Source organism: Manacus candei, unplaced genomic scaffold (assembly GCF_025592945.1).
Source record: "Manacus candei isolate 608988 ecotype Guabito, Panama unplaced genomic scaffold, ASM2559294v1 h1tg000045l, whole genome shotgun sequence".
In the NCBI taxonomy this organism is placed as follows: Eukaryota; Metazoa; Chordata; class Aves; order Passeriformes; family Pipridae; genus Manacus; species Manacus candei.
Genome location: NW_026138093.1, coordinates 3,202,767 through 3,226,639, shown reverse-complemented (window position 1 = coordinate 3,226,639; position 23,873 = coordinate 3,202,767). Strand labels below are relative to the sequence as shown.

Sequence of the window (23,873 nt, the reverse complement as noted above, 5' to 3'; positions counted from 1 at the left end):
CAACTTTTTAAAAGGTGGGACCGGTCATTGCAGAGCAGGGCTGAAAAAAGGGAACAGCAGCTCTTTCCACCAGGAAAAAAGTCTGGAAGCTTTGGTTTTGAGGTGCAGTTGTTGGGGCACCTGGGCACTTCTTGGGCAAGAAGAGTTTTCTGTGGTGGCATCTTTTGTCTGGCAGGAGTCCTCATTTGGAGTAAATTTTTCGGGAGGTGGGACGAGCCATTGCACAGAAGGGCTCAAGAAATGGAACAGCAGCTCTTTCCACCAGGAAAAAAAGTCTGGATCCTTTGGTTTGGAGGTGCAGTTATTTGGGCACGCTGGGAAGTTCTTAGGAAGCAAAGAGCTTTCTGTGGTGGCACCTTTTGTCTGGCAGGAATCTTCATTTGGATTCAACTTTTTAAAAGACGGGACCGGCCATTGCAGAGCAGGGCTGAAAAAAGGGAACAGCAGCTCTTTCCCTAAGGAGAAAAAGTCTGGATCCTTTGGCTTCAGGTGTAGTTGGTGCAGCCTGGGCATTTCTTGGGCAGGAAGAGCTTTCTGTGGTGGCACCTTTTGTCTGGCAGGCATCTTCATTTGGATTCAACTTTTTAAAAGGCGGGACCGGTCATTGCAGAGCAGGGCTGAAAAAAGGGAACAGCAGCTCTTTCCACCAGGAAAAAAGTCTGGATCCTTTGGTTTCAGGTTGTTGGGGCAGCCTGGGCACTTCTTGGGCAGGAACAGTTTTCTGTAGTGGCATCTTTTGTCTGGCAGGAATCCTCATTTGGAGTAAGTTTTTCATGAGGTGGGACCGGCCATTGCAGCGCAGGGCTGAAAAGAGGGAACAGCAGCTCTTGCCCTAAGGAAAAAAAGTCTGGAACCTTTGGTTTGGAAGTGCAGTTATTGGGGCACCCTGAAAAGTTCTTAGGAAGCAAAGAGCTTTCTGTGATGGCACCTTCTGTCTGGCAGGCATCTTCATTTGGATTCAAGTTTTTAAAAGGTGGGACCGGTCATTGCAGAGCAGGGCTGAAAAAAGGGAACAGCAGCTCTTTCCCAAAGGAGAAAAAGTCTGGATCCTTTGGTTTGGAGGTGCAGTTATTTGGGCACGCTGGGAAGTTCTTAGGAAGCAAAGAGTTTTCTGTGGTGGCACCTTTTGTCTGGCAGGCATCTTCATTTGGATTCAACTTTTTAAAAGACGGGACCAGCCATTGCAGAGCAGGGCTGAAAAAAGGGAACAGCAGCTCTTTCCCTAAGGAGAAAAAGTCTGGATCCTTTGGCTTCAGGTGTAGTTGGTGCAGCCTGGACATTTCTTGGGCAGCAAAGAGCTTTCTGTGGTGGCACCTTTTGTCTGGCAGGAGTCCTCATTTGGAGTAAATTTTTCGGGAGGTGGGACGAGGCATTGCACAGCAGGGCTGAAGAAATGGAACAGCAGCTCTTTCCACCAGGAAAAAAAGTCTGGAACCTTTGGTTTGGAGGTGCAGTTATTGGGGCACCCTGGGAAGTTCTTAGGAAGCAAAGAGCTTTCTGTGGTGGCACCTTTTGTCTGGCAGGCATCTTCATTTGGATTCAACTTTTTAAAAGACGGGACCAGCCATTGCAGAGCAGGGCTGAAAAAAGGGAACAGCAGCTCTTGCCCTAAGGAGAAAAAGTCTGGATCCTTTGGCTTCAGGTGTAGTTGCTGCAGTCTGGGCATTTCTTGGGCAGCAAAGAGCTTTCTGTGGTGGCACCTTTTGTCTGGCAGGAATCTTCATTTGGATTCAACTTCTTAGAACGTAGGACCGGTCATTGTAGCGCAGGGCTGAAAAAAGGGAACAGCAGCTCTTTCCACCAGGAAAAAAAGTCTGGAAGCTTGGGCTTTGAGGTGCAGTTGTTGGGGCACGTGGGCACTTCTTGGGCAGGAAGAGTTTTGTGTGGTGGCATCTTTTGTCTGGCAGGAGTCCTCATTTGGAGTAAATTTTTCGGGAGGTGGGACGAGCCATTGCAGAGCAGGGTTGAAGAAATGGAACAGCAGCTCATTCCACCAGGAAAAAATGTCTGGAAGCTTTGGCTTTGAGGTGCAGTTGTTGGGGTAGCCTGAGCACTTCTTGGGGAACAAGAACTTTCTGTGGTGGCACCTTTTGTCTGGCAGGAATCTTCATTTGGATTCAACTTTTTAGAACGTGGGACCGGTCATTGCAGAGCAGGGCTGAAAAAAGGGAACAGCAGCTCTTTCCCTAAGGAAAAAAAGTCTGGATCCTTTGGTTTCAGGTTGTTGGGGCAGCCCGGGCACTTCTTGGGCAGGAACAGTTTTCTGTAGTGGCACCTTTTGTCTGGCAGGAATCTTCATTTGGATTCAAGTTTTTAAATGGTGGGACCAGCCATTGCAGCACAGGGCTGAAAAAAGGGAACAGCAGCTCTTTCCACCAGGAAAAAAGTCTGGAAGCTTTGGCTTTGAGGTGCAGTTGTTGGGGCACCTGGGCACTTCTTGGGCAGGAAGAGTTTTCTGTGGTGGCATCTTTTGTCTGGCAGGAGTCCTCATTTGGAGTAAATTTTTCGGGAGGTGGGACGAGCCATTGCAGAGCAGGGCTGAAGAAATGGAACAGCAGCTCTTTCCACCAGGAAAAAAAGTCTGGAAGCTTTGGCTTTGAGATGCAGTTGTTGGGGCAGCCTGGGCAGTTTATGGGCAGCAAGAGTTTTTTGTAGCGGCACCTTTTGTCTGGCAGGAATCTTCATTTGTATTCAATTTTCCAGGATGTGGGACCGGTCAATGCAGCGCAGGGCAGAAAAAACGGAACAGCAGCTTATTCCACCAGGAAAAAAGTCTGGATCCTTTGGTTTCCGGTGCATTTTATGGGGCAGCCTGTGTACTTCTTAAGGAACAAGACCTTTCTGTGGTCGCACCATTTTTCTGGCAGGAATCTTCAGTTGGATTCAATTTTCCAGAAGGTTGGACCGGCCATTGCAGCGCAGGCCTGAAAAAAGGGAACAGTAGGTCTTTCCAACAGGAAAAAAAGTCTGGAAGCTTTGGTTTTGAGATGCAGTTGTTGGGGCAGCCTGGGCACTTTATGGGTAGCAAGAGTTTTTTGTAGTGGCACCTTTTGTCTTGCAGGACTCCTCATTTGGAGTAAATTTTCGGGAGGTGGGACCGGCCATTGCAAAGCAGGGCTGAAAAAAGGGAACAGCAGCTCTTTCCAACAGGAAAAAAAGTCTAGAAGCTTTGGTTTTGAGATGCAGTTGGTGGGGCAGCCTGGGCACTTTATGGGCAGCAAGAGTTTTCTGTGGTGGCACCATATCTCTGGCAGGAAGCTTCAGTTGAAATCAAGTTCTCAGGAGGTGGGAGAAGCCATTGAAGTGCAGAGCTGAAAAAAGGGAACAGCAGCTCTGTACCTAAGGAGAAAAAGTCTGGAAGGTTCGGCTTTGAGGTGAAGTTTTTGGGGCAGCCTGGGCACTTCTTGGGCAGGAAGAGTTTTTTGTGGTGGTACCTTTTGTCTTGCAGGAATCTTTATTTTTATTCAATTTTCCAGGAGGTGGGATAAGCCATTGCAGCGCAGGGCTGAAAAAAGGGAACAGCAGCTCTTTCCACCAGGAAAAAAAGTCTGGAACCTTTGGTTTCAGGTGTAGTTGTTGGGGTAGCCTGGGCACTTTTGGGCAGGAAGAGTTTTCTGTGGTGGCACCATTTGTCTGGCAAAAATCTTCATCTGGATTCAATTTTTCAGGAGGTGGGACGAGCCATTACAAAGCAGGGCTGAAAAAAGGGAACAGCAGCTCTTTCCCTAAAGAAAAGAAGTCTGTAAGCTTTTGTTTTGAGGTGCAGTTTTTGGGGCAGCCTGGGCACTTCTTGGGCAGCAAGACCTTTCTGTGATGGCACCTTTTGTCTGGCAGGAATCTTCATTTGGATTCAATTTTTTAAAAGGTGGGTCCGGCCATTGCAGAGCAAGGCTGAAAAAAGGGAATCAGCAGCTCTTTCCACCAGGAAAGATAGTCTGGAACCTTTGGTTTTGAGGCGCAGTTGTTGGGGCAGCCTGGGCACTTCTTGGGTCCCAAGAGCTTTCTGTGTTGGCAACTTTTGTCTCTGAGGTGTTTGTTCCCTGTTATGAAGTCCCTTATGGTGTCAATCACAGAGCACTGGGACTCCTCACAGGGCATGATGAAGGAATACAGCAGCAGTGTGGAAAGAGGAGGTAGAAAAATTCACTTCTGTATCTAATTGCTTTCCTCAATTAGAGAAATTGCTAATCTTATGACATGATTTGTACTGGACCCTTCTAAGGATTTCCTTTTGCCCAGACCTTTTGCTCCAGATGTGCCAGCTACACCCAATGAAACCAGAGAGAATCTCAGCAAAGCCAAAAATCAGCTCTTATGGCACTTGGCACTCTATGGGGTTTGGCACTGGAGCTCAATCTCTCTGGGATGGCTGGTCCAGAACAGTTCATTTAATGAATGGTGCTGTTGCTGAACTTCCCTGGGCACATTGCAATTGGCTACTGAGGCTGAAAGATTTCCTCGAAGGATTTTTATGTTTGGAAATTCCAGGCTGAATTTTAGGGAAAAACTCCAGTATTCTGAAAGTGGAAAGTTGATCAAACAGAAAAGTCTGTTTCTTCTACAACAGATTTGAAATAGTCCACTTGTAAAAATCACAAAGCTTGAAGTCTACTCAGCAGAGCTGATTCCTCATCTGCACTGATCATCAGCAACTGGCCTCTCTCCTATTTCAGGGTCTCATCTGTGTACACTGGATTAAGGCCTCCTCACTTCTTAAGAAAAGTAGTGTTATAAGCTCACAGTTCTGGCAAGGTTTCCTTAGCAGATGGGTTGAAAAGCAAAACTTTGTTGCCATGACCAACGAATGCAGAGTCCAAGGTTGTTTGTGGTGCTAGCTTTGCTCCACTCTCTAATAACTTCTGTCCAGATCAGCGCTGGCAACAAGAATTCCAGGTTAACGCTTGTTTCATTTTTCAGGCTTTGCATTTCAAGAATGGGGAGTTGTTATTGGAAACTCTGCCATGGCTGTCAGTAACAGCCTTGGAAAACAGTTTTTCTTATTTCTGAGGGAGAAGTTTCCAACCCAGCTTTGGAGTATGCAAATAGTTGAATGACTTGTTGTACAATTGGAAATAAAAATCAATACATTTAGTCTGATTAATGTCTTAAGTTATATTTGGCTAAAGAGTTCTTTTCTTGTTACCTTCTTTAAAAAATAGGACCCATAAGCAGAAAGGTGATCTCCTGAAGTATTGCAACCTTTTAAGTCCACTTGTTGCCACACAACAATAGCATGCCAATATCACATCCAAAGATACAGAATCTTACAGAGATACACACAAATAGATACCTATACATATCTATGTATGTATATCTATCTACCTATACATATCTATACATATCTATACAAATACACACAAGAAAGTTTGGGGTTCCTGATGAGAGTTCTACACGGGTAATGAACAGCGGACTGGTTTGATGAGTCATACAACTGTGGGAACCATGAACGTAAGCTCTGAGCTTTGCTTTATTGTCCCGGTTTGTAACTGCCTGCCTTCCCTTTGGGGGGAACACAGGCCTCTATTTTGCACGGTCTGTTTTGTTTCACTTGGCAGTGTAGACTAGGGGCAGAAGAGTTTTTGGAGCCAAACAGCTCGATCCAGATTCAGTTCCTTTAGTGGTGCCTAAAACTCAGGAGCTGGACTCCACGGTGCCGGTGGGACCCTCCCAACTCAGCACGTTCCATGATTCCATCAAGTCCATCTGTCAGCCCAGCACTGCCCCAGCAACCCCCAAACCACTAAAGCGTGTCAGCCATGGCCAGATGCCGGCGCCTCTGAAACACCTGCCGGGGTGCTGGCTCCGCCTGGGCAACCCATTGCAGTGCCCGAGCCCCCCCGAAAAACACGGCGAGAAACCTTTGTCCAGGAGCTGACCTGAAGCTCCCCTGCCTCAGCCTCGGGCCACGTCCCCCGCTCCTCCCAGCGCAGGCTCCTTTCCAGCAGCCCCCTCGGCAGAAGGCGGCTCAGGGCTCCCCTCTGCCCCCCCGGCCGGCTCCGCTCCGGCCCCGCTCCCGCCACGGCCCCGCTCGGCTCTGCACGGGGAAGGAACGCGCCCAGCCCCGGCCCGACACCCCCGGGGGCCGCGCACCGGGGGACTGTCCCCGGGGCTCACTCACCGGGGGTCCCTCCTCGGGGGTGACTTACCGGGGCTCCCTCCCCGGGGTCACTTGCCAGGGGTTGTTCACCGCGGGTCATTCACGGGGAGTCCCTCCCCGGGGGTCACTTGCAAGGGGTTGTTCACCGCGGGTCGCTCACCGGGGGTCCCTCCCCAGGGGTCACTTACCGGGGCTTCTCCCCCGCGGGTCGCTCACCGGGTGTCACTTACTGGGCGTCGCTCACCGGGGGTCGCTCACCAGCGGCCACTCGCCGGGGGCCGCACACGCGGGGTCCCTCCCCCGGGGCCGCGCACCGGGGGCCACTCGCCGGGGGTCTCTCCCCCGGGGTCTCTGCCCGGGGGTCGCTCACCGGGGGCCACTCGCCGGGGGCCGCGCACGGGGGGTCCCTCCCCCGGGGCCGCGCACCGGGGGCCACTCGCCGGGGCTCTCTCGCCCGGGGGCCACTCGCCGGGGGTCTCGGGGCCGCTGCCCGGGGTCTCTGCCCGGGGGCCGCTCAGCGGCAGCGCTCCCGCTCCCGGCCCCGCCCCGCCCGCTCCCACCCAAACCCCACCAACCGCCCCTCTCGGCCCCGCCCCCGCCCCGCCCAAGCCCCGCCTCGCCCCGCCCACTCCGCCGCCTCCCATTGGCTGCGCACGTTCGGCCCTGGAGCGAGGAGCGCGCGGGGAGCGTTGCCTGGAAACCGGCCAGGGAATCCCGGGAATCCTCGAGGCGCCGGCGCTGCCCCCCCACTCCTGGAGCAGCGGCCGGGCCCGCCCGGGGAGCGGGCACTCAGCGCCCGGCTGCGGCCGCCAAAACGGGCAGGGAAGCAGGCGCGCGGGAGGCGGGCTCCGGGCCCCGGGCAGCGAGGAGCCCTTAACTGATATTTGGCTAAAGAGTTCTTTTCTTGTTACCTTCTTTAAAAAATAGAACCCACAAGCAGAAAGGTGATCTCCTAAAGTCTTGTAACCTTTTAAGTCCACTTATTGCCACACAACAATAGCATGCCAACATCACATCCAAAGATACAGAAACTTATAGGGATACACACAAATAGATATCTATACATAGGTATGTGTATATATACATATCTATACAAATACACACAAGAAAGTTTGGGGTTCCTGATGAGAGTTCTACATGGGTAAAAGCGGACTGCTTTGATGTGTCATACAACTGTGGGGACCATGAATGTAAGCTCTGAGCTTTGATTTACTGTCCCGGTTTGTAACTGCCTACCTTCCCTTTGGGGGGAACACAGGCCTCTATTTTGCACGGTCTGTTTTGTTTCACTTGGCAGTGTAGACTAGGGGCAGAAGAGTTTTTGGAGCCAAACAGCTCGATCCAGATTCAGTTCCTTTAGTGGTGCCTAAAACTCAGGAGCTGGACTCCACGGTGCCGGTGGGACCCACCCAACTCAGCACGTTGTTCCATGATTCCATCAAGTCCAACTGTCAGCCCAGCACCGCCCCAGCAACCCCCAAACCACTAAAGCGTGTCAGCCATGGCCAGATGCAGGTGCCTCTGAAACACCTGCCGGGGTGCTGCCTCCGCCTGGGCAACCCATGGCAGTGCCCGAGCCCCCCCGAAAAACAGAAACCTTTGTCCAGGAGCTGACCTGAAGCTCCCCTGCCTCAGCCTCGGGCCATTCCCCCGCTCCTCCCAGCGCAGGCTCCTTTCCAGCAGCCCCCTCGGCAGAAGGCGGCTCAGGGCTCCCCTCTGCCCCCCCGGCCGGCTCCGCTCCGGCCCCGCTCCCGCCACGGCCCCGCTCGGCTCTGCACGGGGAAGGAACGCGCCCGGCTCCGGCCCGACACCCCCGGGGGCCGCGCACCGGGGGTCCCTCCCCGGGGGTCACTTGCCAGGGGTCTCTCCCTCGGGGCCGCTCACCAGGGTCCGTCCGCAGGGGTCACTTACCGGGGCTTCTCCCCCGCGGGTCGCTCACCGGGTGTCACTTACTGGGCGTCGCTCACCGGGGGTCGCTCACCGGGGGCCGCGCACGGGGGGTCCCTCCCCCGGGGCCGCGCACCGGGGGCCACTCGCCGGGGGTCTTGGGGCCGCTGCCCGGGGTCTCTGCCCGGGGCCGCTGCCCGGGGTCTCTGCCCGGGGCCGCTGCCCGGGGTCTCTGCCCGGGGCCGCTGCCCGGGGTCTCTGCCCGGGGCCGCTGCCCGGGGTCTCTGCCCGGGGGCCGCTCAGCGGCAGCGCTCCCGCTCCCGGCCCCGCCCCGCCCGCTCCCACCCAAACCCCACCAACCGCCCCTCTCGGCCCCGCCCCCGCCCCGCCCAAGCCCCGCCTCGCCCCGCCCACTCCGCCGCCTCCCATTGGCTGCGCACGTTCGGCCCTGGAGCGAGGAGCGCGCGGGGAGCGTTGCCTGGAAACCGGCCAGGGAATCCCGGGAATCCTCGAGGCGCCGGCGCTGCCCCCCCACTCCTGGAGCAGCGGCCGGGCCCGCCCGGGGAGCGGGCACTCAGCGCCCGGCTGCGGCCGCCAAAACGGGCAGGGAAGCAGGCGCGCGGGAGGCGGGCTTCGGGCCCCGGGCAGCGAGGAGCCCTAAAAAGAACAAAAGTGTTGGAAGAGAGGGAACTCATCGCACCGTCACAGAACAGGCTGAGGTGGAAGGGACCCACGAGCAGCGTCGAGTCCGAGCCTTTGCCCGGCACAGCACCGACCCCAAGAGTCACACCGTGTGCCTGAACTCTGCCAGATCACAGCCCAGCATCAGCTTCATGTGCCGTGAGGCCCCACGTGTGTGTTTGCTCCCCGTGTCTGGTGGGAGAGATGACACTCCCTTAGAGTGGAATAAAGATTATCCGAGACTGGAACTGGCAGCTGTGATAAACTGTATCCCGAGAGCATTTAACTGGTAGCAGTTTTCCCTGGGCTCTAGCTTGCTATTTATTATAGTTATTTGCAGACAGGAAAGGGGAGAGAATTAAAAAATCTCTTTCTCCTTGCCCCCTCCACAACAAGTTTGAGGACATGTGGGTGTTGAAACAGAGCTTAACAAACAGTCCAGCCTTGAGAGAGTGGGGAGAGCACAGAGGGGCTCAGTTTAACCGTTTGTCTGGTTTTCTTCCTTTCGAAGGAGGATTTATTTTTCTTAGGTGGGAAAGTGCCAAAAATAGACAGCAAAATCAGACTGCAGTTCAGAGATCACACTCTCATCTCCGTGGAACCAGATCAAGAGAATGCTGTGGGTACAGTGAAGCCACCCCTGTACATTTGGGGTGGGCTGGGGAGTGCATGTGAGGCATGTGAGTTGTTGCTCTCCTGTGCAAAAGGTCTACAAGGGTCATGCAGTTACACTGAGCTGGATCCTGCATCCCATTAGGGTTTGTTAGGATACTGTGGGGTTGTTTGTTGAGTGATATGGCACATTCCAACCTTCTGGAGGAGGGGCTTCAAAACTAAATTCAGCCTATGATTCTGTATGGGAGGTACATGGCTTTTGTCTCAGGTTTGATGGGGTAGATCATTACAGCAGCTAAATGGCCTCTACAGGTCTTGATAATAGGGGGTTTTTTCTATTCTTTGTATTTAAGAACAGGAATAATTTATAAAAATAGGTTTTCTCAAGAGAGGGAATTCTGCTGGTTGCAGCTGCTGCTGTGGCTGCATTTAGTCTTCACTTCTGGGTTATCTCTGTATCCAAGCAGGTGCCAGGGGCACTACTAAGTTGTTCCACAACATTGATCCATGCATCTTGCATTATGCTGTGTTTATACTGCTTCTCATCCATGAAGGTTTTTTAGTATGAAATTGTAGAAGTGCTTTTTATCTCACTTTAAAAAAAAAAAAAGGGGGTGGGACACACAGCAAAGATTATCTTGTATAGTTTGGGGTTTGTTTGGAGGAATTGAATGTTTCCCAAGAAAAACACACCATAACTTTCTGATTTTTTCCTCCATCTTGCTTGTGTCCATATTGAGACTGTGTAGGTTTTGGAGACTTTTTCCCCCCAGTTTTTGGGCCACCTTGCCTTCTGATGTCACACAGATCAACCCAGGATGACAGGACACATGGAAGACCTGTGTCCACAAATTCCATGTGCAACCTGCCCAGAGAGCTCTGAATTGCTTTGCACAGCTCTGACCAAGGACTGATGATGGGCATGTGATTTTTAAGAAACAGATCAGTATCAGACTGGAAATGTGTTGATGCACACCTGTTCATTAATACTTTCCCTTAAGTGGCCTGTTTGCTGTACAGCATCACTCCTGGGACTCTAGCAGGGGCAGTTTTAAGGCAGCAGATGATTGTAAATAAATTTTCAGAGGTGTTTTGTAGAGTCCCTTATTGCTGTCGGAGGTGGCTGTTGGACAATTCATTTGGGAGGGTGACTTGCATGCTTTGTTGTAAGAGTGACTCCAGAATTCAGGAGCATTGGCAAGTGCAGTGAGATGAGTCTGAGGCTGTGGATCACATGTGACTGTTTCCTCCCTGCTGTCTTTTAGGATGAAATTTGCAGGGAGATGGTTTATGTGTATCATTCCTTAAGGAACAGGAGAGACACTCCCATGATGGGGACAGATGACACTGGCAGTGAGGATGGCACGGCCCAGGTTTGTTCCTGCAGACACCCCAAAACTTATCTTTCCATGGTGGGTTTTGCTGCATGAGATGAGCTTGCCCAGAATGGCAGCAGGGCCTGGGTTCTGCCGTGATCCTCAGCACCCAGAGCCTTTCTGCCCAGCCCTGCAGTGCCCAGAGGAGCTGAGGCTGCACCACAGAGGCAGTTTAACAGTGGAACTGAGCAATGTGATCTCATGCTTAATTAAACACTCGAGATGTTAACAGGATTTCTGGTGCATGCCTTATGGCCCAGTGAGCAAAGCTACTGGAGCAACTAAAACCAGCTCTTACTGGTGTGTCCTTAGCACATCCTCTACTGAGGCTACTGGATAGGCCAGCAGATATTCCCTAGGGATCACTGCCATGCTAAACCCCTGTTAGATTCTGTATCCAATGGAACACACTGCAGGGGTGTTCATTTTAGGGTAGGGTGGGTCAGCACTGTGAGTAAAGACCTACCTTGTTCTGAAATGTACTTTTCAGGTTGTCTCTGTTCCTGCTCGCAGGTACAGTGTGCTTTTGCTGGGTCATAAGTCCTTCCTAAGCATGGCTTTGAGCTTTGGAACCTTTATTTCTGCTTTTTTGGCAGTGAGATGCTGTGTCTTAGCTCTGTGATCCGAAACACTCGAATGGCAAAACAGGGCACAGTCTGTCCTTGTCTCGGTAATTACAGCAAGGCTTTTTGCCTGGCACTTATTTTTCTTTGGAAGTAAATCTCACTGGTCCTCCAGAGCTGAGGTTGTACACTGGCACCTGAACAACATGTGCAGATCCCAGAATATTCCTTCTTGCCCTTGAAGACTCCAGGCCTGGGAATGGAGCTCCTCTGTGCTTGTGTCAAACTATATCCAAAGACTGCGTGTGGCAGCTAGAAATAAACTTCTGTGAGCTTCCAGAAATAATGGGTAGGGCTGGGCAAGAGTGTAAGTTTAAGGCTATTTAATTCTTCCATGTGTAAACCACAGGAGAAAGCCACATGCTGTAAACATCCCCACCTCCAAAAGCGTGCTGGAACACGGAATAGAGTTCAGCATTTTCCCTACGAAGATAAAACAGGCCTGGATAAAACCGAGTCTTCTGGAGAATGCTCTCAGTGACCCCAGTGCCATGTGGGAAGGGAGCACATTCCTGCTGCTCCCTACCCACAGCCTCACACACTGCTGTGCAATAAGGACACTGCTCTCAGCTGAAGGATTTGTTTTCTGCTTCTTCTTCCCCAGCAGACTCACGGGCTGCGCTTTCCTTTGTCATACTTGGAAGCACTGAAGCAGGTTTGGAGGAGCAGCACTGTTCATGTTAAAGAGCTTAACGTCACCTCAGATGAAGAGAAGGCAAACCTTGCCTTGTCCCTGTGGAGTGAATGTCTGATTGAAGTTCTTTGATGCTTCTGTGAATTAGCTGCTCCTCTAAAGGAGTGTTTCTGTCTATTAAGCATCTCCTGAGAGCGAGGCTTATTAAATTACTTTTTTATCCATCCAGCCTCTGGTTTGTGGTGCTGCCTAAACAAATACTTGCTTTTCTTTCCTCAGTTTTAGGAAACTGGGCATGGGGAAAAACAGGTAAGCTGCTCACTGTCTAGTGAGCTACAGCTCCATGTCTGGGGATGCACAAAGTCACTCCTAGTAACACCAATGCTGTGGTATCCCCTTCCATCTGGAGAGCTGCTAAAGTTATACATGGGGCAGGATCCAGAACCTTGGGCATAGAACAGTAACTTGTTTTTTTTCATTTGTAAAGTTCAGCAGCAAGAAAACACGTTTGTTCAGTTTGACTGCCCTGACAGGACAGAAGCTTCTCAGTAGAAGCTGTGTGTGTGTAACAGTTTGTTTGGATACATGTCCGGAATAAAGACAAGTGCCAGAAATATTCAAACGCACAAAATATCTTTTATTACAGTGAGAATAATAATAATAGTAATAAACTTAGCAAGAGGAATTAAAACCTAAAAAGGATACAAAATAACTACCTTATTGGGTGGCATTAAAACAAATACTACGAACAGCATTTAATACAGTATTAACTAGTGAAAAGGGATACCAAAAAAGGATCTTAACACAATATTATGGATAACATGATATTGGTTAGTAAAAAGGGAAACTAAAGGAAAAATACTATAAACATAAAAGGGGAATTAAAGGAACACTAAAAGGATATTAAAAAGTTTGTTCTCTCAGTTGCTTCCTGTCAATAAACTGTGCTTACCCACACAGACAGGCCAGGGCTGCCAGGATCTGCAGCAGCTGGTCGGTGCCCGTGCTTAGCGGGCGTCCCCGTGGAGCAACACAGTCTCCATGGCAGGATGAGGATCGCTCACCCCAGCAGTCCTGACACCCCATTTTATCAGCTCCACATTACACCACGTAGGGCCAGTACCCAGTATAAGGTGATGCCTGAGTGGCAGCCAAACCCCGCCTGTTCATCACCTGATAGCAACAGTCTGTGCATGCCCTGCTGTAGGGCAAGGGGCCAGCGACCCCTGCCCACAGAATCTGCCTCCCATCATCATCTTTCTCACCCCTATGGATGACCTCTACCATTGTGTTTCAAGGGTAGATGTATCTATCTTGCAATATGTAGCAAAACCAAGGAAGAACTCAGCTCTGATAATTGGGGATATCAGGCTGACTTGCTAAAAAGCACAATGGACCTTACAATTAGCTTGTGCCATGAAGTTACATTGTACCATACTCTGGCTGGTTTCACATCCTAATATGATTCCTTTCTCACACCTCTATGCTCCATTGATCATCTAATTCAAAATACCCCCCTTACATTTGTTTAAATATAAAATGAACCAAGGACAATTTTTGAGTGCTTTGCATTTAGATTTCATTAGTCTGAAGTGGTAGAATAAATGGTCTTGTGTGTATTTGTCTATATAGAATCATGGACTGGTTTGGGTTGGAAGGGACCTTAAAGGTCTTCTCATTCCACCCCCTGCCATGGGCAGGGACACCTTCCACTAGAGCAGGTTGATCCAAGCTGTCCTTGGACACTTGCAGGGATCCAGGGGCAGCCACAGCTTCTCTGGGAATTCCATCCCTGCCCATCCCCACCCTCCCAGGGAAGGATTTCTTCCCAGTCTCCCACCTAACCCTGCCCTCTTTCAGTTGAAAAACCATTGCCCCTTGTCCTGTGCCTCCAGGCCCATATCAAGAGTCCCTCTCCCTCCTTTTTATAAGCCCCCTTCCCTGGTGGGGTGTCTTCAGCTCCTCCCAGGACCTGTGTGTGTCTGTATCTATCTTGTATCTGTCTGTATTTATAGACAGGATATATTTTAATACATTTCTATCCATATATTTAGACATAGATATTTACACACTGTAAATATTAATGCACACCTGTCTACACAATGATGATAACTTTGTGTCCAGACCTACCCCTTCCCCTCTGTAACCTTTTTGGGGTGTTTATTCCTTGGGATTTCCAGGGTCTCACTTTCAGTGGAGCGGATCTTTCCCACCTGGATCTTTGCTACATCAACTTCAAGGTGGCCAATCTGAGCCGCTGCAACCTGGCCCGTGCCAACCTGTGCTGTGCCAGCCTGGAGAGGGCTGACCTGTCAGGCTCTGCGCTGGATGGAAGAGCTGCTGCAGCTTGGGAGGGCTGGGCTTGTGTTAACAGAGAGGAGCTGGAACAAACAGAGGGGTGTAAAACATCGACTTCTTAAATATATTCTAGAGTTGTTCTGGTTCCCAAAGCTTTTACACCTCCTCACACTAATGATTTAACAGGATTGACTCCCAAAGCAGAAATTAAAAGTGTCTTCTTGATTGTCTTTGGTGTTGTTCTTCCGGCTCTCAGTGACTCCAGTCTGTGCCAGTGTGCCAACCTGCCAGGGGTGAAGATGCTGCGCTCCAACGCAGAGGGAGCGTCCCTGAAAGGCTGCAACTCTGAGGACCCATCAGGCCTTCAAGCTCATCTGGAAGGTGAGAAGCTTTTGCCTTGTCAATCTGTGCCAACTGAAGCCTGTGTTTGTCCATTTCTATGGCCCAGAAAAGGTCCAGCTGTGGTTTGTCCAACCCTGAGAAGGGCCCACAAGGGCTGCACTGAGTCTGTGACCATCTCAGCCCCAAATCCCCTTGTCCTCCTCCAATTCACACAGCTCTGAGGCAGCACCAGTGTGCAGCTGCTGTGTTTCTGACTGGTTTTCCTCACAGCACCCCTTTCTGTGTGTGTTCCAGGTGCCAGTCTGAAAGGAGTGGCCATGGAGGGCAGTCAGATGACAGGAATGAACCTCCGAGTTGCAACGCTGAGAAACGCCAAACTAAAGAACTGTAACCTCAGGGGAGCAACGTTGGCAGGAACTGATTTGGAAGTGAGTTGGGATTCATTTTCCATCCTATTCCTTTCTCTGCTATTGTCAGCTGGTAATTTGGGGGATTGCTGGCTTTTGGCTGACCTCTCCAGCTTCAGAGTACAATGGAGTTCAGGTAAATGGACTTCCAGTAAAGCTTTGAACAGAGTTCTGGGTGCATTCCATTGACACTTCTTTTTCTTTTCCCCTTCAGAATTGTGACCTATCAGGTTGTGACCTCCAGGAAGCCAGTTTGAGGGGCTCTGATGTGAAAGGAGCCATCTTTGAAGAGATGCTGACCCCCCTGCACATGTCCCAGAGCATCAGATAGGGAAGAGAAGACGTCAAAGAGGAAGGAATCCAAACATTTGTTGTGACCTTCTTCACCTCCTCCCCTTCCTGAGTTAGAAGGAATGGTTATTAGACAACTTCCATTTGCAGTAGTGCCTAAGTAGACTCTTCTGATCACTTTTGGGGAGGGAATTTTTGTTTCAGAGGTGGAAAGAGAGTTTCTCCCTTTGTGAAGAGAGTGAGGAAGTGGGCTGGTTCTGAAAGCAGAAAGTGGGGCTGGTTTGGGGGGGAGGGTTCAAGACTTTCCTTGTTTAGCATTGCCTGACTTTGGAATGCATTTTAATTTCTAAAGCACAATATATGCAATTCTATTTGTTAAGTCTGTCGCTGCAATATGAATAGAAAATGTTATTGCTGTATAGTAGCAAAGAAAGTGGAGGTTTCCAGGTAGACAAGTGTCTTTACAGTCAGTGTCTTCATTCCTGCAGGGTGTTAATGCCAGGGGTGGTCACACAGTGCCCACAGGACGTGTTCAGGTCTCTGCTGGGCTGGAAACAGTGGGAAACTGTCCTCAGAGGTCCTAAATTGCTGTGGAGTAGTTGGGGTGCAGGGTTAGAGCAGCTTTATCCCCTCAAATGTGCAGAGGAAGCTGCTGCCCCTGCAGGGACCTGCCCAGAGCCCGGATTGAGTTCCCCCTGGGAGATCCCTGGGCAGAAATGGGATGTCTCAGTCAATGCTCTCCAAAGGAGTGTGAAATTGCACTCTCAATCCCAGCTGGGAAGAAAAATTCCCCTACTTCCACATGTCCTGGCCACTCCAGACTGGAGTTCCTGTAGTTTTTTCCTTCTTTGTTGGGAATTCAATGGACAGAGGAAAACACAGAAGTGTCCCCAAAGCAGAGAGAAGCTCTGGGACCACAGCACCTGCTCCCCCCTCTTCTCATCCCTTCAGTAGATGAAGAAATGGCCCTCAATGTTTCCCCTCAGTGTACTCTTCAAATCCTCCTTGAAAGAATGGGCATAATCCCATTTGCCAGCCAGATCCACTTTGTGTTGCTTAAAGTGGCTGTAAAAGCATCTTGCCTGGGGCCAAGTGCCCCTTCCACACTTGCTTTACCAGTGGAAAAAGCAGGGAAAGCTGTTTTTTGTGTGGGCACCCTTCAAATCTCAGTGTTTGTGATCTTGGGAATCCTCTTGGACCTGGAACAATGGCAGATTATCTCTTGTCATGGGATTTGTACCTGGAGATTGTTTTGGTCTGTGTTTAAATCTTCCTTGAAAATACAACTGATAGAAAACAATGTAAAAAAAAAGAAAAAAGAAAAAAAAAAGACAAAAAGGCCATACGAAGAAAAAAAGGGAGGAAAAAGAGAAAAAGGAGAAAAAAGAGAAAAAAAGACAGAAAAAACATGAAAAAAATGAGACAAATAATAAAAAAGAAAGAAAAAAGAGAAAAAAAGAAAAAGAGAAAGAAAAAAGGGAGAAAAAAGGAAGTAGAAAGAAAAACGGAAAGGAAAAAAGAAAGAGAAAAGAGAAGGGAAAAAAAGACAGAAAAACAATAAAACCAAAAAAGTATTATCCTCACTCCACTCACGTGCAAATGGCCGCTCTGATCCGCCGCAAGGACTACAACTCCCATGGTGCCCCGCGCAAAGCGCAGGCGCGGCGATGGCGTTCGGGGGCGTGGCCGCGCACTGATTGGCTGCGGCGGTGCTCCTTGAATGCGGTGCGCGCGCAGAGCGCCGTGTTGACTTCCGGGAATCGGTGATGGCGGCGGGTCCTGCCTTTGTCTGTGAGAGCTGGCGGGGGGTGCGGGAGAGCGGGGTCTGGGGATCCCCTCGGGGGCCGCGGGGAGCGCGGCTGTGGGGGGAAAGGCTGGAGGGCTCATGAGGGTTTAGCGCGGAGGTTCGGGGGTTCCCGAGAGGCAGAGCGCAGGGCCTTGGAACCGTCTCAGGGACCGCGGGGCCCGGGGGCCTCCCAAGAACCCGGATGTTCGATTCGATTGCCGAGAAAGTCCCTCGGAAAAAAAAATCAGAACCACCCAACGAAAAAAATAACCCTAAAAAAAGGAAAAGTGAGAAAAAGGTGAAGGAAAAACTGCAAGGGCCAGGATGATTTTATTGCTTTGCTTCAATTTTTCCTCCTCAGATTTTTTGCTCTCTTCCTTTACAGAAAGCTTTTCTGCTGTTCTGTGGTTTTGGGGTCCCTTGGGGGCTTTTAGGGGTCCCTGAGGAGGTTTTTGAGGGTCTCTGAGGGGATTTGGTTTCCTGAGGGGACTTAGGGAGGTGGTTGAAGGTCCCTGAAGGGGTTTGGGAATCCCTGAGGGAGTTTTGGAGTCTCCGAGGGAATTGGGAGGTCCTGGGGGGCTTGCAGGGGGTGTCTTTGAAGGAGTTTTCTGGGTTTCTAGAGGGATTTCAGAAGTCACAGACGGTTTTGAGGGTCCCTGAGGGGGTTTTTGGGGTCCCTGAAAGGACCTGGGGGGTCCCAAGTGGGTTTTGCAGGTCACTGAGAGGGTTTAGGGGGTCCTGGAGGGGGATGAGGTCTCTGAGGGTATTTGTGGGGTCTTTAAGGAGGTTTTGATGGGTCCAGAGGTGGATTTCTGAGGGGATTTCAGGGGTTTTGAGGAAATTTTATGGGGTCTCTGTGTCAGTGGACTGACCTCAGGGAAAGAGGATCCCAATTCCCCCCCTGAGCCTCAGAGACCCCCAAAACTCAGCACACAGAGACCCCAGAGGGAAGGGGGCCCGGGGGTCCCCTAAAGCCCAGCTGTGGGGTTCAGGGGGTCCCCCAGCTCCCAGGGGAGGGGTCCTGTTGGTGCCCCCAAAAATCTGGGGAGGGGGATGTACCACATCTGGGTAAGGGGATCCCAGTGCTCCAGTATATCCCAGTGACCCTCAGTATAGCCCAGTAACCCTCTCAGTGACCAGCCAGTGTGTCCCAGTGACTTCCCACTGCCCCCCAGTAAGGCCCAGTGATCCTACAGTGAGCACCCAGTAACCCCCAGTATGGCCCAGTAACCTCCCAGTGTCCCCCTGTGTGTCCTGGTAATCCCCCAGTAACCCCCCAGTCCCTCCCAGTGCCCCCTGGTTCCCCCCAGTGTGTCCCAGTATCCCCCAGTAATCCCCCAGTGCCCCCCAAAGCCTCCCAACTGTCCCCAACATGTCCCCAGATGTCCTTGACCTTTCTGTGAGGGGGGGAGGAGTGTTTTTGGTCAGAGGGTCCGGGGGGGCTCCTGGAGTGAGATGGAGGGTTGGGGACACCAGGGATGGGGTTTGGGGACAGTGGAATTGGGGATGCCAAGGGGGGAACTGGGGACACCGAAAGGGTCTTGGGGACACGAGGGGGATCTCAGGACTCACCTGCTCTTGGTGCAGGCCCTCCTCTCCCCTTCTAGGCCCCATTAACCCCCTCAAATGTCCCCCAACTCCCCTTTTTTTCCTTTAATCTCCTTCCGCCCAGATACTTTTGACCCCCCAATGCCCCCAAGACCCTTTTAACTCCCCCAAATTCACACAAAGCCCCTCAAAACCCCCCAAATCCCCATCCAACCCCCCCCCCCCCCGATCCCCCCAAATCTCCCCAAGTCCCCACCTCAAATCCCTTCCAACCCCCCTCTAAGAGGGATCACCTTGCACCCTGGGACAGGAGCACAGTGGGCTGTACTGGGGGCACTGGGGGGGGCTCAGATGTCCCAGGACAAGGTGACCCAGCTCCAGGAGAGATCTGGGGAGCAGTGAGGAGGTACTGGTCTGTACTGGTCTGTGCTGGTTTATACCCCCAATCCCCAAAGCCCCTCCCCAGCTCCTCCTGGACCTCAAAGCCCCCCAGGCCCCCCCAGGCCCCTGACTTGGTCCTGCTGCCCCTTGAGCATCTGCAGCTGCTGCAGAACCAGGCATTTCATCAGCAAATGTGCAGGTGACCCCAAGCTGGGGGTGTGTTGATGTGCTGGAAGGCAGGAGGGCTCTGCAGAGGGACCTGGCCCAGCTGGATCCATGGGCTGATTGCAAGGGGATGAGGTTCCAGCAGGCCAAGGGCCGGGTCCTGCCCTTTGGCCACAAGAAGCCCCGTCAGCCCCCCGGGCTGGGGCCAGAGTGTCTGGAGAGCAGGCAGGCAGAAAGGGAGCTGGGAGTGGGGATGGACAGGGAGCTGAAGAGGAGGCAGAGTGTGGCCAGGTGGCCAAGAGGGCCAATGGCTGGTGTCCTGTGTGAGGAAGAGTGTGTCAGCAGGAGCAGGGAAGGGATTGTTGGGCTGGAGTGAGCACTGGTGAGGCCACCCCTGGAGTGCTGTGTCCAGCTCTGGCCCCTGAGCTGAGGAAGGCCCTGGAGGGGCTGGAGCAGGAGCAGAGAAGAGCAGCAAGGCTGGGGAAGGGAGTGGAGCACAAGTGGTGTGAGGAGAGGCTGAGGGAGCTGGGGGTGTTGAGGCTGGAGAAGAGGAGGCTCAGGGGAGACCTCCTGACTCTCTGCAAGTCCCTGCCAGGAGGTTGGAGCCAGGTGGGGGTGGGGCTGTTCTGCCAGGAAGCAGCAGTAGGACAAGAGGGCTGGGTCTGGACCTGTGCCAGGGGAGGTTTAGGTTGGATAATAGGAAGCAATTTTTTGCCAAGAGAGTCATCAGGCCTTGGAATGGGCTGGGCAGGGAGGGGGTGGAGTCAGCGTCCCTGGAGGTGTTGAAGGTGAGAGTGGATGTGGCCTCAGTGCCATGGTCTGGGAAGCACAGCGGGGTTGGATCCAGGGTTGGACTTGATGATCTCGGAGGTCTTTTCCAACGTGGCTGATTCTGTGATTCTGTGATTGCCATTCCTGTGGCAGCACATGCTTGAGGCTCCATCCCCAGGGTGATAGAGATGTCTGTCCATATCTATCTCCAAGGTCAGTCTGTAAATGTGTGGTGTTAGAAAAGCAGGCTAAGTTGTGGGCTGGTTGTAGAAGGAGAAAGAAGCCCAGAGGCCAGTGCAAGCAGGCAGCCCTCAGCTTGCACCTGATGTCCCCTCCCTGCAGGTTCCTGTCCTTGAGCCCAGGCCCTGAGGTGAGGCTGAGAAGTGGCGCGGAGGTGAGCCCAGAGCTGTCCCTGAGGTGAGGCTGAGAATAAGTGCAAGGCAGAGGTGCTGCTGAGGAAGGAGAGCCCCGTGGTGGGGAAGGAACAAAGCTGTGAGTGCCCATCCCCGAGCAGGTGCTGTGTCCATCCCCTGTGTGCCAGGTGAGCTGGGGCTTTGCTGCAGAGCTGCGGGCGCTGATTTGAGCGTCTCCAAGTGCTGAGATGGTGGGCACCCAGGAACACAAACTGTGCCTGGCCACGGAGCCTGCAAGGAGGAGCAGAGACAGCCGTGGCAGTGTGGGGGGCCAGGTTGTCCCTGTGCCTTCCCCTGCAGGCCCTGGCTGTCCCTGCTGGGCCCCTGTCCATCCCCATCAGGTCCCTGCCCGTCCCCCCGGGCTGAGCTCCCCCCAGGAAGTGCCGTGGAGCTGAAGCTGCTGCCATCCCCCCCTGCAGCCGCTGCCCCAGCCAAGGGAGCAGCAAAGGCAGGGCCAGGAGCAGAGGCAGCAGCAGGGGAGCCCTGGGGGGGCCGGGAAGCTCTTGTGTGGGGCAGGAAAGAGGCGCTGGGCACGAGGCCGGGGCTGTGCTGAGCAGGCCCAGCCCTCACATCCCCCCAGCCAACGCCGGCTGCCCGGGGGGCTTGGGAGGGACCCCCAGCCCGTGTGCCCCACACTGAGCTGGCAGAGAGAGAGCCAAGGGACAGGGCCACGGGCAGGGCCACGGGTGAGGGACAGGCAGGGCCATTGCAGGGCCACGGTGAGGGCACAGCCTGTGGCAGCAGAGCTGCCCAGGGCCGGGGGCAGCCGGGGGTGTTGGGACCAGCCAGTGCTGGGGCCGAGCAGAGCACGAGGCCTCTTGCAGAGCCCTGGAGCAGCCTCTCACGTGTCAGCCCTATTCTCAGGGCACACACATTTCTTTGGGCCAAAGAACCTTAAAACAGTTGGCACTGACTACACTTTACCACCATCTGTTCTCCAGCTGCTCTGCTGGTTCAGAGCAGCACAGTAAGACAGTGGGGATCCCTGGTATCCTTGGAAAGGCAAAGTCCAGAAATGGGGGGGGGGGGGCAGAGAAGGGTAAACCTGGACAGCAGGGACCCCTGGGATCCCTGGGACAACAGAGTGGGGAACCTGGAGAGGGGGAGTGTCTGGGAACGTGGCACCCTGAAGGTGAGAGTCAGAGGAGAACGGACCCTTGGGACCCCCAACAGTCCCAGCATCCAAAAGTGGGACCCCCAGCATCCCAGACAGGGGAGACCCTCTGAACCACAGAGGGGCCAGACCACAATGGGGGAAGGCTTGGGAGCACTTTTTTAGACAGGATTTTCATATTCTTGAGTATTTTTTTCCTGAATCTCAACTTTTTGCAGTCGGGGGGGGGGGGGGGGGCTTCATCTTGCTATTTCTGAGAGGTTGTTTGCCTGAATCCTGGTGGTTTGGCTTTTTCTGAGCTGAATCTTGGTGTTTGGGAGGTTTTTATGGACACAGGATGCCCGGTGAGTTCTAGAGATGGACTTGGGCAGGAGGAACCCCCAAGCCAACGCGCTCAGCCCTTGTTTTGTCCCCATCAGGATTTGTCCTTCCCAAAGCTTGGTCGGATGGAGGAGGAGGCTGGGAGGAAGAGGAAGATGCCTTGGGCCCCCCAGGCAGGTGAGGAGGAAGTCAGTGTCCCTTTGGGCGGGTGTTGTGCTGGCTCTGTCAGCCCAGCATGGCCCCGGCTGCAGGACAACCCCGCTGGCGCCGCCGTCCTGCCGGGGCCGGAGTTGGGGGGATGTCCTTGGCCTTCCCTGTGGGCCGGAGGCAAATCCCCTGCCTGTCCTTCTTGCTTCCTGCCCCAGGCCCCGAGCTGAGGACGGAGAGCCCAGAGGACAAATCCCCCCGTGAGACCCTGGTGGGAGAGGCCGTTTTGAAGGGCTCCCCGGCGCAGGAAGGCAGCGGGGAGGAAAAGGGCCGGAGATCCCCCCGCAGGAGGGGCTCCAAAGCCATCCCAGGGTGCTCTGAGGAGGAAAGAGCCAGCCTGTGCCGGGAAGGCGGCCCGAGCTTGAGGGGGAGCTCTGACCTGGTGGTCCCTGAGCAGCCTCCCAGCAGTGACAAGCCCTTCAGGTGCTTGGAATGTGGGAAGAGCTTCAGGAGGAGCACCACCCTCCTCACCCACCAGCACATCCACACTGGGGAACGTCCCTACATGTGTAGGGAATGTCGGAAGAGCTTCAGGCAGAGATCCAGCCTGATCCGACACCAGGCCATCCACACTGGGAAATGGCCCCACACATGTGGGGAATGTGGGAAGAGCTTCAGGGACAGCTCCACCCTCTGCATCCACCAGCGCATCCACACTGGAGAACGGCCCTACAAGTGCTCGGAATGTGGGAAGAGGTTTCAGACCAGCTCACATCTCCTGAAGCACCAGCGGACGCACACGGATGAGAGGCCCTTCCGCTGCACCGACTGCGGGAAGGGCTTCAACCAGAACTCCAACCTCGTCAGGCACCAGCGAATCCACACCGGGGAGAGGCCCTACAAGTGTGGGGAGTGTGGGAAGAGCTTCACTCAGAGCTCTAAGTTGACCAAACACCAACGGACCCACCAGTAAGGGAAGCCCCACCAGTGCCCCGACTGCGGGAAGAGCTTTGGCCATAGGACTGACACACAAAAAAGGTTTCAAAAGGTCTTCAGGATTTTGAGTATCTGCACTCCAACATCAGTTTATTCTTTTGAATATGTGTAAGTTTAACCTCAGTTTAGTCTGAAAGCCAAATTCACCACTACCCCATTCCCTGATAACCGTGGGCTGGTTCTGACAAGTGAGGCAGAAATTACCCACTGCCCAGCAAAAACCAGTGGGGCCAGCCAGTGGTCTTTGCCCTGGCAGCCCAGTTTCCCCAGTCTCATCTCAAAATGACCAGTTACACTGAAGCAAAGAGCACTGGAACCAGTGCAACAAGCCCCAGTCTGACTTTCACACCTGCCCACGTGTCCTGTTTTCTGCTGCTCTACAAACCTTCCTTGTTTAAAATACAATGGAAAAATAAACAGTTTTGGGGTTGTTTTGGTTTTGGGTTCGGGTGTTTTTTTCCCCCCCACTATTCTCATTAACCTCATTTCAAATCTATTTCGGTGTTTGAAGATGAATTAAAATTTTGAATGATTTTTAATGCAAATTTTAACGGGGGTACTTTTGAATTAGATGATCAATGGAGCATAGAGGCGTGAGAATGGAATCATATCAGGATGTGAAACCAGCTAGAGTATGGTACAATGTAACTTCATGGCACAAGCTAATTGTAAGGTCCATTGTGCTTTTTAGCAAGTCAGCCTGATATCCCCTATTATCAGAGCTGAGTTCTTCCTTGGTTTTGCTACATATTGCAAGATAGATACATCTACCCTTGAAACACAGTGATAGAGGTCGACCATAGGGGTGAGAAAGATGATGATGGGAGGAAGATTCTGTGGGCAGGGGTCGCTGGCCCCTTGCCCTACAGCAGGGCATGCACAGACTGTTGCTATCAGGTGATGAACAGGCGGGGTTTGGCTGCCACTCAGGCATCACCTTATACTGGGTACTGGCCCTACGTGGTGTAATGTGGAGCTGA

The 23,873-nt window shown here is 52.7% G+C and overlaps 1 pseudogene; it reads left to right on the top strand.

The window, feature by feature from the left end:
• The window catches only part of LOC127474809 (uncharacterized), a 1,721,191-nt pseudogene that overhangs the window by 11,325 nt on the left and 1,685,993 nt on the right, over positions 1-23,873 (top strand).